This window comes from Temnothorax nylanderi, unplaced genomic scaffold, assembly GCF_030848795.1.
Source record: "Temnothorax nylanderi isolate EJ_2023f unplaced genomic scaffold, tnyl_v1.0 TNYL_tig1092_pilon, whole genome shotgun sequence".
In the NCBI taxonomy this organism is placed as follows: Eukaryota; Metazoa; Arthropoda; class Insecta; order Hymenoptera; family Formicidae; genus Temnothorax; species Temnothorax nylanderi.
Genome location: NW_027250154.1, coordinates 23,654 through 39,315, shown reverse-complemented (window position 1 = coordinate 39,315; position 15,662 = coordinate 23,654). Strand labels below are relative to the sequence as shown.

General features: G+C 34.6%; 1 pseudogene; it reads left to right on the top strand.

Annotated features, from left to right (window-relative positions):
- Positions 1 to 9,283: 9,283 nt before the first annotated feature.
- LOC139786626 (uncharacterized) lies at positions 9,284 to 14,712 on the top strand (annotated as a pseudogene).
- Positions 14,713 to 15,662: the final 950 nt, after the last annotated feature.

Below are 15,662 nucleotides of genomic sequence, written 5' to 3'. Positions count from 1 at the left end.
AATTAACGATTTTTTGGTTATTTCCTGTTCCTATTGCCTGTTGCCTGGCATTGTGCAAGGGGCTTTACTATCGAGGCGAGGAAAACACCCAATTTTGTTGTGCATGCCATTTTCAAATAAAAAGACATTTCAATAAAACATCACTATAGATCGTTTCAGAACACTTCCGAAATTGGCCGAAAACTACCCTTTTCCCTCGACAATAAACAAACAGCCATAAAACGAAGCCTAAACATACGGGAAAAACAGCCGTTTAACGACTATCGAAAGGAGGTGAAAACGTTCCTTCCGCATGCAAATCTTACTTTTCGGTCAATTTTACGACTTTCACGAATACGTTAAACGTTAGAGCACAAGCACAGAGCGAATAATAAAGAAATAGCATGCACAACAAAATAGGTTGTCAACATGTCACAAAGGACAGAATTCCCCATTGGAGAGGGTTCTGATTTCTGCCGCGACGGTACGTCGCCACCGTCAACGCAGAGTTCTCGGCTGACCATCCAGGAGCCTTAAGGGTCGGCAGGAGACACGGTGGAGACCTCTGTCGGGTTGGCTTAGCTGCGACTCGCTGCGAGTCCGTATTTTATTTATTATAAATTTTTAAGAGCAAAAATGCAAAATCTGGCTCTTTACCTCCCTGCATTATTATATAAAGAGTATATAAAAAAAAATTCACGAATCTATGTAACTTATTTTATGAGAAATCTGGATATTACGAATCCGTAATTCGTAATATCCATATTTCTCATAAAATAAGTTACATAGATTCGTGAATTTTTTTTTTATATACTCTTTATATAATAATGCAGGGAGGTAAAAAGCCCGATTTTGCATTTTTGCTCTTAAAAATTTATAATAAATAAAATAGGAGTTAAAGTGCAGTTTAACGTGCACTTAGTGCATAAAGTGCACCTGAGTGTACCTGAGTTTGCCTGGGTCTCCTGCCGACCCTTAAGGTTTTTATTCCTACAAACGTGGTGATAGTACACTGACCGATGGCAGCGACTCTTGCGGTCACAAGGCGAATTATTTTCCTAACCACTAGAGTTTCCAGACCTGTGTGTTAAAGCCCCGGACACACACTTTTTCGTAACAGTAAGTGCTCAGTCACAATGAGAAAAATAAGGAATAAGATTAAGGAATAAGGGAATGTCGCATCTCACAACATGCAACATGCCTTATTCCTTTATCTTATTCATTCCCACATGATTTCTGATTTCTATTCCCTGTTCTTATTGGGTGTGTTTAGGTAAGACACCGCTACTGTAGCGCTACACGAATGCGTACCAGCCATTGGCTGTTCATGGTAGCGCTACAGTAGCGGTGTCTTACCTAAACACACCCATTGCCTGTTGCCTGGCATTGTGCAAGGGGCTTAAGAATCCAATATGACCGCGGTGACCATCCAGGAGCCTTAAGATATCTTACTAAGAAATTATTTAGATATATTAGAAATGATGTCAAAATAATATCTAATAATCATTATTTACCAGAGACATCTACTAAGAAAGATTTATTAGATATCTTATTTGAGACATTTCTTAAAAATCTTATCTTTGGTATCATGCTAAATGATATCAGTTTGGTCTCCCATAAAAAATATAATGTTATCTTATTTCTGACCCATTCAAATGCGTATAAGCCGCTACAGTTTAAATATGAACGGCTCAGAAACTAAATAACATTATATCTTTAATGAGAGATCCATATATTACGATGTCATTTAAAAAGATATAATAATAATGTTTTCAAGAAATGGATTTAACCTATAAAAATTTTGTATTTTAATACTACACTTATAGGGTGCGTTCCACTTAACGCTTGCAATGTTTTTAGAATCACTTCGTCCTCGTTGTTTGTCAAATGTTAAATAAGGACGAATGATGCTCACGAGCGTTGCGGTCGTTAAGGACGTTCTCCGGTCCTTATACTAGAGAAAATCGATTTTCTTAGGATTTTCTTGAAACTGTAAATATACGTTAATTTAGGTGTGCTTTATGCGTGGTATAAATTTCAGTACCTCTTCCGGTATAAAAAATAAAGATACTGAGCCTCAAAGTTTCAACTTTTACTAATGAAAAGGTTTTCCAGGCCAAACGGTAAGAGATACGAGGTTGGCCAAGAGGACCAAAGTTGCTCCTCTCGTCGAGTTCTATAAGGAAAAAAATGCCAAAACTAAAAAAAAATTAAATTAAAATTTTTTTTTTGAAACTTTGAGGCTCAGTATCTTTATTTTTTATACCGGAAGAGGTATTGAAATTTATACCACGCATAAAGTACACCTAAATTAACGTATATTCACAGTTTCAAGAAAATCCTAAGAAAATCGATTTTCTCTAGTATAAGGACCGGAGAACGTCCTTAAGTGGAACGCACCCTTACTGAGGCGCTCAAGTGAGCTTTTGCTTTGTGTAATATCTCGTATTGTAATCAGTTTGTAAGTATTATATATCTTACTCAATATCGTTATTGATAGAGAAAAACGCGTTTTGATATTTCGTGGCAAATTTTGCTAACAATTATCTATTTCAAGTAAGGATTAAAAAGATAGATATCTTATTCGAATTTGTCCGATTAACCTATCCTATCAAGAGACAGTTATTACGTTTACGCGAGCGTTACTTCTGTAGTAACTTATGATAATTCACCCGTTTACGCGGAGTAAATTATCGTAAGTTACTACAGAAGTAACGCTCGCGTAAACGTAGTAAGTGTCTCGCGCCAAGTGTAAGGATTGTAAGATAATTGTTAATTTGTTTGTAAGGATGTCCGGAAAACTGTTGATGAGAGGATTGAATCACTGGATCACGTGAACTGTATTTAAAAAAAATACAGGATACATGAAAAATACATTATGTATTTTCCGGCACAGTTTGGGATAGCTGACAGCTGTCATCGATGCATTTGTGTGATAAATGCTGTGTTATTCACATATGAAGAAAACTGTTTTTATCGAAGGTAAATATTATAATTGTAATATACAATTAAAATGAAAGTGATTGAAAATGCTGCAGAATAAGGTAAAGATATTTATAAATTTAATCTGAAAAAATGCTTAAGTTTATATGTATAATATGTATGTATATTTTGTATTATATTTCTACTTATATTTTCTATATATAATAAAAAAATATATAAATATGTATATAAAATATCTTGTATTAATATGAAAAATAGAATATGCCGAACTGTGTAGCTTCTGGATGCTACAATTCGTCTAAAAAAGGCGCAATGCTTAGCTTTCCACGAGCTTTGCAACGCAAAAAAAATGAGTAAAAGATGCTGGTGGACCTTCAGGATTCAAAAACTGCAGGATTCCAAACAAAAATTCATATTTCTGTGAAATATGCTTTCTATTTAATAGGAATTGATTTGTGGTGGCCGTGTGTGGCCTTACCAAGATGGTACCACACTAATTAATCGCGTTTTCTCGCTAGTGCTTGACCGCGCCGACCGAAAGATATAAACAAATTCGGCAACAATATTCATTGCCCCGATCGATGCTCCCACCGACGATCTCATCGGACAACAAGAGCTGGGCAGGCATATACATGTGGAGTCTCACCATCGCGACCCGCAGAAAGTATCGGTAAAATGGCATTTTTGGGGACTCCACCCATACATCCAACCATACACTGCTCTCCATCATCCACGATCGACGACGACATATGTACCCTCAAAGATTTATAATTATATATATATATATATATTAACGATTTATTATTGTCCATAAGCATGAGGATTTTGACGACGTAATAACGTAATATATTTTACTTTTATATAATTGAATCAGTTTGAATTGTGAGGTATAAGTTTTGGAGCTTGCTATTGAGCCACATGAAGAACCGCGACTCTTTGTAGTGACAAATTAAGTATTTTACTATATTGTTTTATTTTATACAGTTCCATTTCGCGGCTGATATGTAGGAAAGGTACGTGTAGATGGAAAGAAAAAAATTGAAATTATCTGCCATTCCAACGATTTATGGAGAACTTGTCATTCGAAACAATGAAGAAATAGTTGCAGGTAAATAATATATTACTAATATTTGTTTTTAATTAATCCGTCACATTCAATAATTAACACACTCGTGGCTTATATCGATATTTTTCACATCAGTATATCATATATGACAGAAATTTATAAACTGCAAGTCATATTTGCATAGTATATGTTGTTTGTTTTATTAAATATTGGTATTTATATTTTAGCGTTCATACCTGATACTACATCAGCTACTACTACAGAAATCGTAGTAGCTTCTTAATTGCCAACTCAGAGAGATGAAGTAGTAGCTTTTGAATTAACAGCTCAGGGAGATGAAGGACATGTTCCTGATATCGAACCTGCTGCAGAAATTGAGATATCTAATCCGGTTCAGGGTACCTATTCTTGAAATCGTTCGTTATGAAACGAATTCGTCTCCCTGAGCTGTTAATTCAAAAGCTACTACTTCATCTCTCTGAGTTGGCTATTACGAAGCAACTACGATTTCTGTAGTAGTAGCTGATGTAGTATCAGGTATGAACGCTGAAGTATAAATACCAATATTTAATAAAACAAACAACATATACTATGCAAATATGACTTGCAGTTTATAAATTTCTGTCATATATGATATATACTGATGTGAAAAATATCGATATAACCCACGAGTGTGTTAATTATTGAATGTGACGGATTAATTAAAAACAAATATTAGTAATATATTATTTACCTGCAACTATTTCTTCATTGTTTCGAATGACAAGTTCTCCATAAATCGTTGGAATGGCAGATAATTTCAATTTTTTTCTTTCCATCTACACGTACCTTTCCTACATATCAGCCGCGAAATGGAACTGTATAAAATAAAACAATATAGTAAAATACTTAATTTGTCACTGCAAAGAGTCGCGGTTCTTCATGTGGCTCAATAGCAAGCTCCGAAACTTATACCTCACAATTCAAACTGATTCAATTATATAAAAGTAAAATATATTACGTTATTACGTCGTCAAAATCCTCATGCTTATGGACAATAATAAATCGTTAATATATATATATATAATTATAAATCTTTGAGGGTACATATGTCGTCGTCGATCGTGGATGATGGAGAGCAGTGTATGGTTGGATGTATGGGTGGAGTCCCCAAAAATGCCATTTTACCGATACTTTCTGCGGGTCGCGATGGTGAGACTCCACATGTATATGCCTGCCCAGCTCTTGTTGTCCGATGAGATCGTCGGTGGGAGCATCGATCGGGGCAATGAATATTGTTGCCGAATTTGTTTATATCTTTCGGTCGGCGCGGTCAAGCACTAGCGAGAAAACGCGATTAATTAGTGTGGTACCATCTTGGTAGGGCCACACACGGCCACCACAAATCAATTCCTCTTAAATAGAAAGCATATTTCACAGAAATATGAATTTTTGTTTGGAATCCTGCAGTTTTTGAATCCTGAAGGTCCACCAGCATCTTCTACTCATTTTTTTTGCGTTGCAAAGCTCGTGGAAAGCTAAGCATTGCGCCTTTTTTAGACGAATTGTAGCATTCAGAAGCTACACAGTTCGGCATTTTCTATTTTTCATATTAATACAAGATATTTTATATACATATTTATATTTTTTTTTTATTATATATAGAAAATATAAGTAGAAATATAATACAAAATATACATATAAACTTAAGCATTTTTTCAGATTAAATTTATAAATATCTTTACTTTATTCTGCAGCATTTTCAATCACTTTCATTTTAATTGTATATTACAATTATAATATTTACCTTCGATAAAAACAGTTTTCTTCATATGTGAATAACACAGCATTTATCACACAAATGCATCGATGACAACTGTCAGCTATCCCAAACTGTGCCGGAAAATACATAATGTATTTTTCATGTATCCTGTATTTTTTTAAAATACAATTCACGTGATCCAGTGATTCAATCCTCTCATCAACAGTTTTCCGGACATCCTTACAAACAAATTAACAATTATCTTACAATACTTACACTTGGCGCGAGACAACTGTCTCTTGATAGGATAGGTTAATCGGACAAATTCGAAGATGTCTATCTTTTTAATCCTTACTTGAAATAGATAATTGTTAGCAAAATTTGCCACGAAATATCAAAACGCGTTTTTCTCTATCAATAACGATATTGAGTAAGATATATATTACTTACAAACTGATTACAATACGAGATATTATACAAAGCAAAAGCTCACTGAGCGCCTCATACTACGTTTACGCGAGCGTTACTTCTGTAGTAACTTACGATAATTCCTTCGCGTAAACGGGATTTTGTAGTAACTTGCGATAATTTACTCCGCGTAAACGAGTGATATATCGTAAGTTACTACAGAAGTAATGCTCGCGTAAACGTAGTAACAGACATAGGTCTAGAAACTGTGTGTATACACAGACCACACTTAAGGTAGTTCTCCGGTCCTTATACTAGAGAAAATCGATTTTCTCTAGATTTTCTTGAAACTGTGAATATACGTTAATTTAGGTGTGCTTTATGCGTGGTATAAATTTCAGTACCTCTTCCGGTATAAAAAATAAAGATACTGAGTCTCAAAGTTTCAACTTTTACTAATGAAAAGGTTTTCCAGGCCAAACGGTAAGAGATACGAGGTTGGCCAAGAGGACCAAAGTTGCTCCTCTCGTCGAGTTCTATAAGGAAAAAATGCCAAAATTAAAAAAAATTAAATTAAAAATTTTTTTTGGTAAAAATTGAAACTTTGAGGCTCAGTATCTTTATTTTTTATACCGGAAGAGGTACTGAAATTTATACCACGCATAAAGCACACCTAAATTAACGTATATTCACAGTTTCAAGAAAATCTAGAGAAAATCGATTTTCTCTAGTATAAGGACCGGAGAACTACCTTAAGGGGATCCTGGAGTGACAGCGACAAGGCATAATCGGTCTAAGCAATATCTTTGAATTGGCTGAACAGAATGGAAAATCCTTTTACACGATTAAAGTACGCACAAAAATGTAGAGGGCTGTACATGATTTTTTCTGATAAACTAAAAAAAAATTTTATTTTTATAAATATTGTCTTCACCTGACGACAATATTTGCTTTATACAAAAATTCTGCAGTTTTTCTATAGAAAATAGTGATGCAGCCCTCTACAAAAAACTGTCAGGAATAATATCGTGCAATTAGAAGTAAGATTTGAAGCCTAAAAAAAAAGATATTACTTAGACCAGTGGAAGATGCAAGGTTAGGTGCTATCCTTGTCTATTATCCTTGTCTATACAAGGACAGATATAGTCGGTGAGCACTTCTTTATCGACGCTGATCGAGTTCGCCTGCGGCTCCAGCATCCCCTTAAGGGAGGACACGACTGTAAAGCCTTGTGTACACGATACTAGAAATCGGTCCGAGTTTCGGTTTAAGCCAATCAACTTGCAGCTCTTACAGAAAAGCAGCAGTTTCATTGGCTTAAACCGAAACTCGGACCGATTTCTAGTATCGTGTACACAAGGCTTAACTGCCCATTTTCGACTGCCTTCTTTGGTATTTTTTTTGAGAAAGGAATAAAATATATGGTCAAAAGAACTTTTAGGCTTTATTAGACATATATTAAAATATGTAAAAAAATTTTTTTATTTGTTAAAAAAATACAAAATGACGGCGCACGAGTCGCTATAGCACTACTGGTTTTCAGCCAACCCACTCCGCGACACGCAGTAGAACTGTCGTAAATTTGATCCTGGAACAAAAAGTGAAATATTTTCGTTAATTATATTAGTTTTAGCAGTCAAGTACGAAGGGAAATAAAAAAATATTGAAAAAAATAGAGACGAGTTTGAATAAAAAGTTCGATTTTTCGACCATCAAACTTTTTATTCAAACTCGTCTCTATTTTTTTTTAAATATTTTTTTATTTCCCTTCGTACTTGACTGCTAAAACTAATATAATTAACGAAAATATTTCACTTTTTGTTCCAGGATCAAATTTACGACAGTTCTACTGCGTGCCGCGGAGAGGATTGGCTGAAAACCAGTAGTGCTATAGCGCCGCCATTTTGTATTTTTTTAACAAATAAAAAATTTTTTTACATACTTTAATATATGTCTAATAAAGCCTAAAAGTTCTTTTGACCATATGATTTATTCCTTTCTAAAAAAAAAATACCAAAGAAGGCAGTCGAAAATGGGCAGTTACAGTGGTGTCCTCCCTTAAGGGGATCCTAAAGCCGTCTGTATTGCCGACCAAATTCTATATCTGTCCTTGTATAGACAATGATAATAGACAAGGATAGACATGGTTATAGGTTATATTGCATTCATTACAATTAATCTTTTGTTGTAGGCTTTTATTCTTAGTTCCAATTGCACGATATTGTTCTTACATGTTGTCCCTAGGTCATGCCGGTCTAATTTTGTGGATATTTATTGTGAAATTTTTGTACAAAGCAAATATTGTCGTCATGTATACCAAAAAATATTAATTTTTTTCGTTTTCGATATAAATTCGACCACCATGACCTAGATTTTGATGCGTACTTTAACTTTGGAGAAGGATTTCTAAATCCATAAAGCCAATAAAAAGATATGCGTTAAGAAAAAAACCGGTATTACAGACGGCTTTAGGATCCCCTTAAGGAGGGTGGTTGCTCAAATCAATTTGATAAGAATTAGTTCAAATTTATGGAGAATATTCGTCTATGAGAATCTGTCGTCCATGCCAAAGTTGAAGACAATTGTCTGCATGATTGTCGAGTAATTAATTATTGAAATTATACTCTTGTCTCTTTCTTATACATGGGCGACACAGCAAAAATGTTACCTAACCTGTAATGTAACTCTCGAAAGTATATTAAAAAATGATAAAAATTTAATGAAAATAGGTGCAAATAATTCTTTACATATTTAGGAAGAACTTTCTCCAAGACTGAAATGATTTGTCTTTATAGTTATCAAGAAATTGTAAAAATAAGACGGGACCACATTTATTATTGCCACATTTCAACGTGGATAATAACGTATTTGGGTTTCAATTGTACAAACAACTCTTTTTAAACCTTAAGAAACAACAATTGAATGCATTCCACATAATTATTTGCTAAAATTCGTTTATTTCATGCGACGAAAATCTAGGGTTCGTTCTGTTATCTATTTATCTATAGCATACGTAACGTTTACTATAGAAAATGCGCGCATTTGCGTGAAACGAAACGGACCCTATTCTATATGCTTTCCCCCTGCCGCGCCGCCTGCCTCGCAGCGGGATGCAACCATTCAACCAACCTCCGCGGGGAGCACAGACTGTTGCATAACGTATAATGCGTAAGCATAAGAAAATTGGTCCATATACATATGCATAAAGAAATAGACCAATCAATTTTCTTATGCTTACGCATTATGCGTTATGTAAAAGTCTGTGTTCCCCGCTTTATTAAGCACTCAGTGAGCTTTTGCTTTGTGTAATATATTGTAATCAGTTCGTAAGTATCATATATCTTACTCAAAAGCGTTATTGATAAAAAAAAAACACGTTATGGTATTTCGTGGCAAATTTTGCTAACAATTATCTATTTCAAGTAAGGATTAAAAAGATATCTTCGAATTTGTCCGATTAACCTATCCTATCAAGAGACACGACAGTTATTGTCTCGCGCCCAAGTGTCAGTATTGTAAAATAATTGTTAATTCGTTTGAAGGATGTCCCGGTAACTGTTGAGAGGATTGAATCACTGGATTACTGTATTTAAAACTGCATTGTGAACTGTATTTAAAGAAATACATGACACATGAAAAATACATGATGTATTTTCCAGCACAGTTTGGCATAGCTGTCATCGACACATTTATGTGATAAGTACTGTGTTATTCACATATGAAGAAAACTATTTTTATTGAAGGTAAATATTGTAATTATAATATACAATTAAAATGAAAGTGATTGAAAATGCTGCAGAATGAAGGAAAGATATTTGTGAATTTAATCTGAAAAAAATGCTCAAGTTTATATGTATATTTTTTATTATATTTCTAGATATATTTTCTATATATAATAAAAAAATATTTAAATATGTATATAAAATATTTTGTATTAATATGAAAAACTAGTCGATATCTCTCATCGGACTTAAGAGATATTGAGAAATTCGTGAAAACACATTTTACCCCTTTTTACCCCGTTAGGGGTCGAATTTTTTAAAATCCCTTCTTAGTGGGTGCTTACGTCATGGAAGGAATATACTCCCCGAATTTCATGTTTCTAGGGTTTTGGCTGGGCGTTGATGAGTCAGTCGGAACATTCGATTATATTATATCTATAGAAGATAGATAGAAAATGCCGAATTGTGTAGCTTCTGGATGCTACAATTCGTTTAAAAAAGGCGCAATGATGCATAGCTTTCCACGAGCTTTGCAACGTAAAAAAAAAAATGGATAGAAAATGCTGGTGGACCTTCAGGATTCAAGAACTGCAGGATTCCAAACAAAAATTATTTATGTGAAGTATGCTTTGTATTTAAGAGGAATTGATTTATAATTATATATATTAGCGATTTATTATTGTCCACAAGCATGAGGATTCTGGCGTAACGTAATATATTTTATTTATATATATCAGTGAATCAGTTTGAATTGTGAGGTATATTCGTTTGGGAGCTTGCCATTGAGCCACATAAAAACCGCTACTCTCTGCAGTAACAAATTATGAATCCTTACTCCAACTTAATATCAATGATAGGATAGGAAGATGGGATCCTGATAAAATTAAAGTATTTTAATATATTGTTCTATTTTACAGTTCCATTTCACGCCTGATATATGGGAAATCATCTGCTATTCCAATGATTTTTGGAGAACTTGTCATTCAAAAGTATGAAAAAATGGTTGCAGGTAAATAATATAGTAATATTTGTTTTTAATTAATTCGTCACATTCAATAATTAACACACTCATGGCTTATATCGATATTTTTCACATCAGTACATCATATATGACAGAAATTTATAAACTGCATGCAAGTCATATTTGTATAGTTTATTAATCGTCAAGACGTTAATAATCTTTGATACTTATTAATGTGCATATACGCATGTTGTAGAATCCAAACAACACAGATGTACTTGTAATATACAAAACATATTAACATACATTCTTATACTTACAGATATTATAGATATGCAGAATCCAGCGCCGCGGCCAAAGCTCGTCATTAGCAAGCCAATACGGTATCAAACGACGTCTTCGGATGAAAGTCCTATGAAAAGGAGGAGCACAGCAGCAGCAGCTACTATCGTACCAGTAACGATCGACAACGACTTCGAGGACATCAACAGGATGCTGGAGCGCAAGAGCCCTACGCCTACTGATATTAATGTACACACCGTACACACCGCCTGTCATACAAGAACACACATACAATAATGCACAAAATTTTACACTTTCCGCAGGTACTGATAAATATATTATCTACTAATAACACTTTGCCTCAGTTGCAGGATACCGTTGCAAGATCCAGATCGTTTCAACAAGACACACATTGCCATCAACGTTATGGTGAAAATGAGAGACGGTGTTCTCTCAAAAGGAGAGAGATGATGTTCGTTATTCACAGGAAGTTCCGATGCGAGAAAAAAGTACAGACAAAAGGTACTTTTATACTTATTTGTACAAAGATTTATAAGAAAAAGATGAGTTTCTCAAAAGGATGTATATTTGTAAATAATTACATATATAAATTACAGGCAAGAGGAGCGACTCGATCGCATGGAGGCAGAGCTTCTTTCTTTTTCAAAGTCTAACTTTGTGTAATGTTTTTGTTTTCAGACAAATGAAAAGACTATTAGAAAAAATATTAAAATGCGTACAGGATCGCCATTCCGCGACAGTAAAGCCTGCTGGATTTCCGATATCAACATTACAGCAGATGGACGCATTCGAAAACATTGACCAGAACGGTTATTCCGATGCTGTATATAAGTTAAGAACACTTTTGCCCTCATTAACTCAAATATGTATTTATTATGCATTTTAATTAATCTTAATTTTTTCAGGTAAATTATTTCGAATATGTCGGTGGCTTCCATTTAAAGGAAGTTGTAAATCTATGCTTGAAGGAAAGCTTAACCGACTCACTGACGCGGTCATTCACCTGGTGGGGCCGAGAAGAAGGACAGCGACCCTTGTATAAAGCTCGTCTGATTACGGCAATATACGGTACGAATTTTTCCACTTTTACTAACAAAGATTTTTAATATTATGTTTCTGATATATCTCATACTTTTTTCCAGATGCTGTATGCATGAACCGGCACTTTCCAAAGCCAACGCGAATCTGAATTCCAGGCTCAGATGCGGGAGGCTGTTCGCGTTGCGAAGGAGAGAAATTGCAGCAAGATGCGTGGTCCACGCACACGGACAGTCGAGGCGAGAGGGGTCAACCACGACTTTTGCAGCGACGAAAGGACAGGAGAGGAAGACAACCCTGAAGTACAAACGTTAAACGAATAAGAATTACATTATTTGTTTCAGGTAAAAATGTCAAAGCCCGGTCGAGTACCTAAAACTGGACATTCGTGTTGTTTTTGCTTTTAAATAGTAATATTTCAACTTTTACATAAAATTTTACATAAAATATGTATACAACAATGTAATGTATACGTATAGTCTATGTAGAAAGTTGAAATATTCTTAATTAAAAACTAAATCAATTAGAATGTCCAGGTTTAACTACGCGTTGAGATATGAAACATTTAGAGTCATTCTACAATACGTCGCAAACGCCTCGTCGCCAATCGCGAAGAATGGCAACGGCTAGTTGAAAATTATTAATTCCGGTTGCGCTTATTGACAGTTACGGTTGTTAAGAAAGTTGAACTTTTTAACTTTTTGGCAATAGCAACTGGCAATCGGCAATCAGAAATTACACTTTTCAACTAGCGTGTTGCCATCCTTCGCAATCCTGACGACGGGATGTTTGCGACGTATTGCACAATGACTCTAAAGCGTCGTCTACAATGGCAACAGGAGTATGCAGTAAGACGTAAACAGTAAGCTATTGACCAACTACAGTCGATTATTCTTAAATTATAAAAATCCCATTAGTCAATAACTTACTGCTTACGTCTTACTGTATACTCCTGCTGCCATTGTAGACGACGCTTAATAGTTTTTAATCTTCTATGTATAATTTACTTATACATTGTTTTTATAGTACGATTTCTCCGCAGGAGAATCTGTGAAGAACCAAGGCAAATGGATTCTAGGAGCGAGGAGAGGAAGAAGAAAAAGAAGTAGAGGAGGAGGGCAGAAGGAGCAGGAGAGAAGGATAGAAGAAGTTGAGGGATGAAGGAGGAGTTGAGGGGAGAAGGAGGAGAGAGACCAGTGTGGTCTCTGTCTGTGCCAACAGACGAAACGGCACTTTTCAGCGCCCATTTTTTAAATCGATAAGACATGGAAATTTCTCGTGTTCGCAATAAATAATCGGCCCTTTTTAGCGCCATTCCAGCTATAATATGCACGTCCTTCCGATTTCTAGTTTTATATTGTAATTTTCTGTGTTTATAGGTAAACCTGTGCCAAAGGGACATCTGAAGAGGAGCAGCAGTCTTCATCTTTCCATGCGAAGACGACGACCACCTGGGTCATTACATTACAGTTTCACATTACAGTTTTCGTTTTTGTTTTTTGTTTTTGCGTTTTTATTTTTAACTTGAACAGGCTTATTTCATTAAATCAAGCACCAAAATTTTATTCCTCACGTAACACATAATCACATATTTATAACGATAATCTTATAATCTCATTTCGCTATGTTTTGGATAATAAAATTTAATTTTTGCACCTAACTGTTTTGTTTTTATTTTATTCCAGTTATTGAAAGTTTAATAAAAATCGGACTGGCATATGAAATCCAACGAATCGGATGTTACAACATAGGGTGCTTTTCATTTAGCGACTCAAGTCGACACAAGCGTCATTTTGTCTCTTTTTACGTTATTCCGTTGCTTATAAATAATTTCACGCATTTCTATTGCGAAATTTTCCAACCAGTACACTTTTGCTTAACATTGAGAATATAATTGTGAAGCACTTATGTGAAATATGTTTGAAGTAATCCTCTTGCTATTTCCGAGTGTGCGGCACACACTCTGCACACGAGGAGAGACGGTCCTGACTTTAAGAGAGAGGAGTACTGAAAAGTATGTTTCTCTCTCTAACTTTACTCCGTCTGCTATGTATTGTCAGTCCATATCTATAAGGTCTATGTATGCCCATGTCGGATCATCCGCTAGATGGCATCCGCTAGCTGGCGTTTCTCGTATTTAAAATACGACACACGATAGTATATATAAGACCAGCTTGTCGGAACAAAAACTTAATTATTCTTGAATTGCAAAAATGCCATTAGTCAATAACTTACTGCTTACGTCTACTCCTGTTGCCATTGTAGACGACGCTTAAAAATCTTAAGGACTTTTATTAAGAAATTAGATTTTGGTCCGACACATTGAGGTTGTTATACTTTTTATTAGACATGGTGTCAAAATGACACCTAATAATATTGTAAAAAAAAATTCCCCAGGAACAAAAATAATCGTTTCCCGAAATGTTTGAATGCTAACTATAGGTCCGTTCCGTTTCACGCATATGCGCGCATTTATCTATAGCATACGTAACGTTTACTATGATCCCGTTTATTGCTCTATTACGTCATAAATAAATTATTTATAAATTAATTTTATAGAAACATTATTTGATATTTTTTATATAGGTACCAAGTATTCGTATAAATAAACACTGCACAAATTTAAATAATAAAATAGTTTCAGATGGTAGACAGACGGTCCCGTACATATGCGGAGCTATCTGTTCACATAATAAGAAACATATTATTTATATTAAAACTTTTATACTTATTTATAATATTATTTATGTATTTTAATATAATATTAATTATATATTTGACTCTTTCGACTAGGCAGTTTTTTCAATATTATATATATTATTGAAAAAACTACCTAGTCGAAAGAGTCAGAGCAGTAATAGGCGTTTTGTGTAGATTTTCTGATACGATTCCTGCGTGGAACTGACTTTTCTTTATATCCGACTAGCTGGTTACCCGGGCTTCGCCCGGGAGTCGTTTTTCTTAAAACGACTTCATTTGTGTTTCAATATCCTTATTGTAGACAAACATAAGGAGTGTGTCGGGTGGTTGATTTAAAGACAGATAGTCCTGACCACTTTTTTCAGGCCTTAGCATATTGCTAATTTTAGATTATGCGAAATTAAGATTTGACGCTTCTCACATCTGATAACTATATATTAATTATAATATTATAAATTGCTTGCCTTAATTTAAGTTAAACTACTGTCGCACATCAAATTTGTCGACCGTCGAAGAATTAATAATTGTTTTCACTTTTTTTGTAACGCATATAGCATCTGTGAAAAGTATCGCAAGAGAACAAAAGCTTCTGAATATTTTATATACAACTTTTCTCAATTTTCTGTTGTAATGGTAGAGATATCTATCTTTGAACGCCTGAGATAACAGTACTATAGACACATAATTCCTGTACAGAGAGATACTTAGCCCAGGTCTCTCCTGTACCGTCTCAGATAACAATATGTTATCAAAAAGATTCCTACAAGATATCTTATTTCAAAATCTGATAACTTATATAGA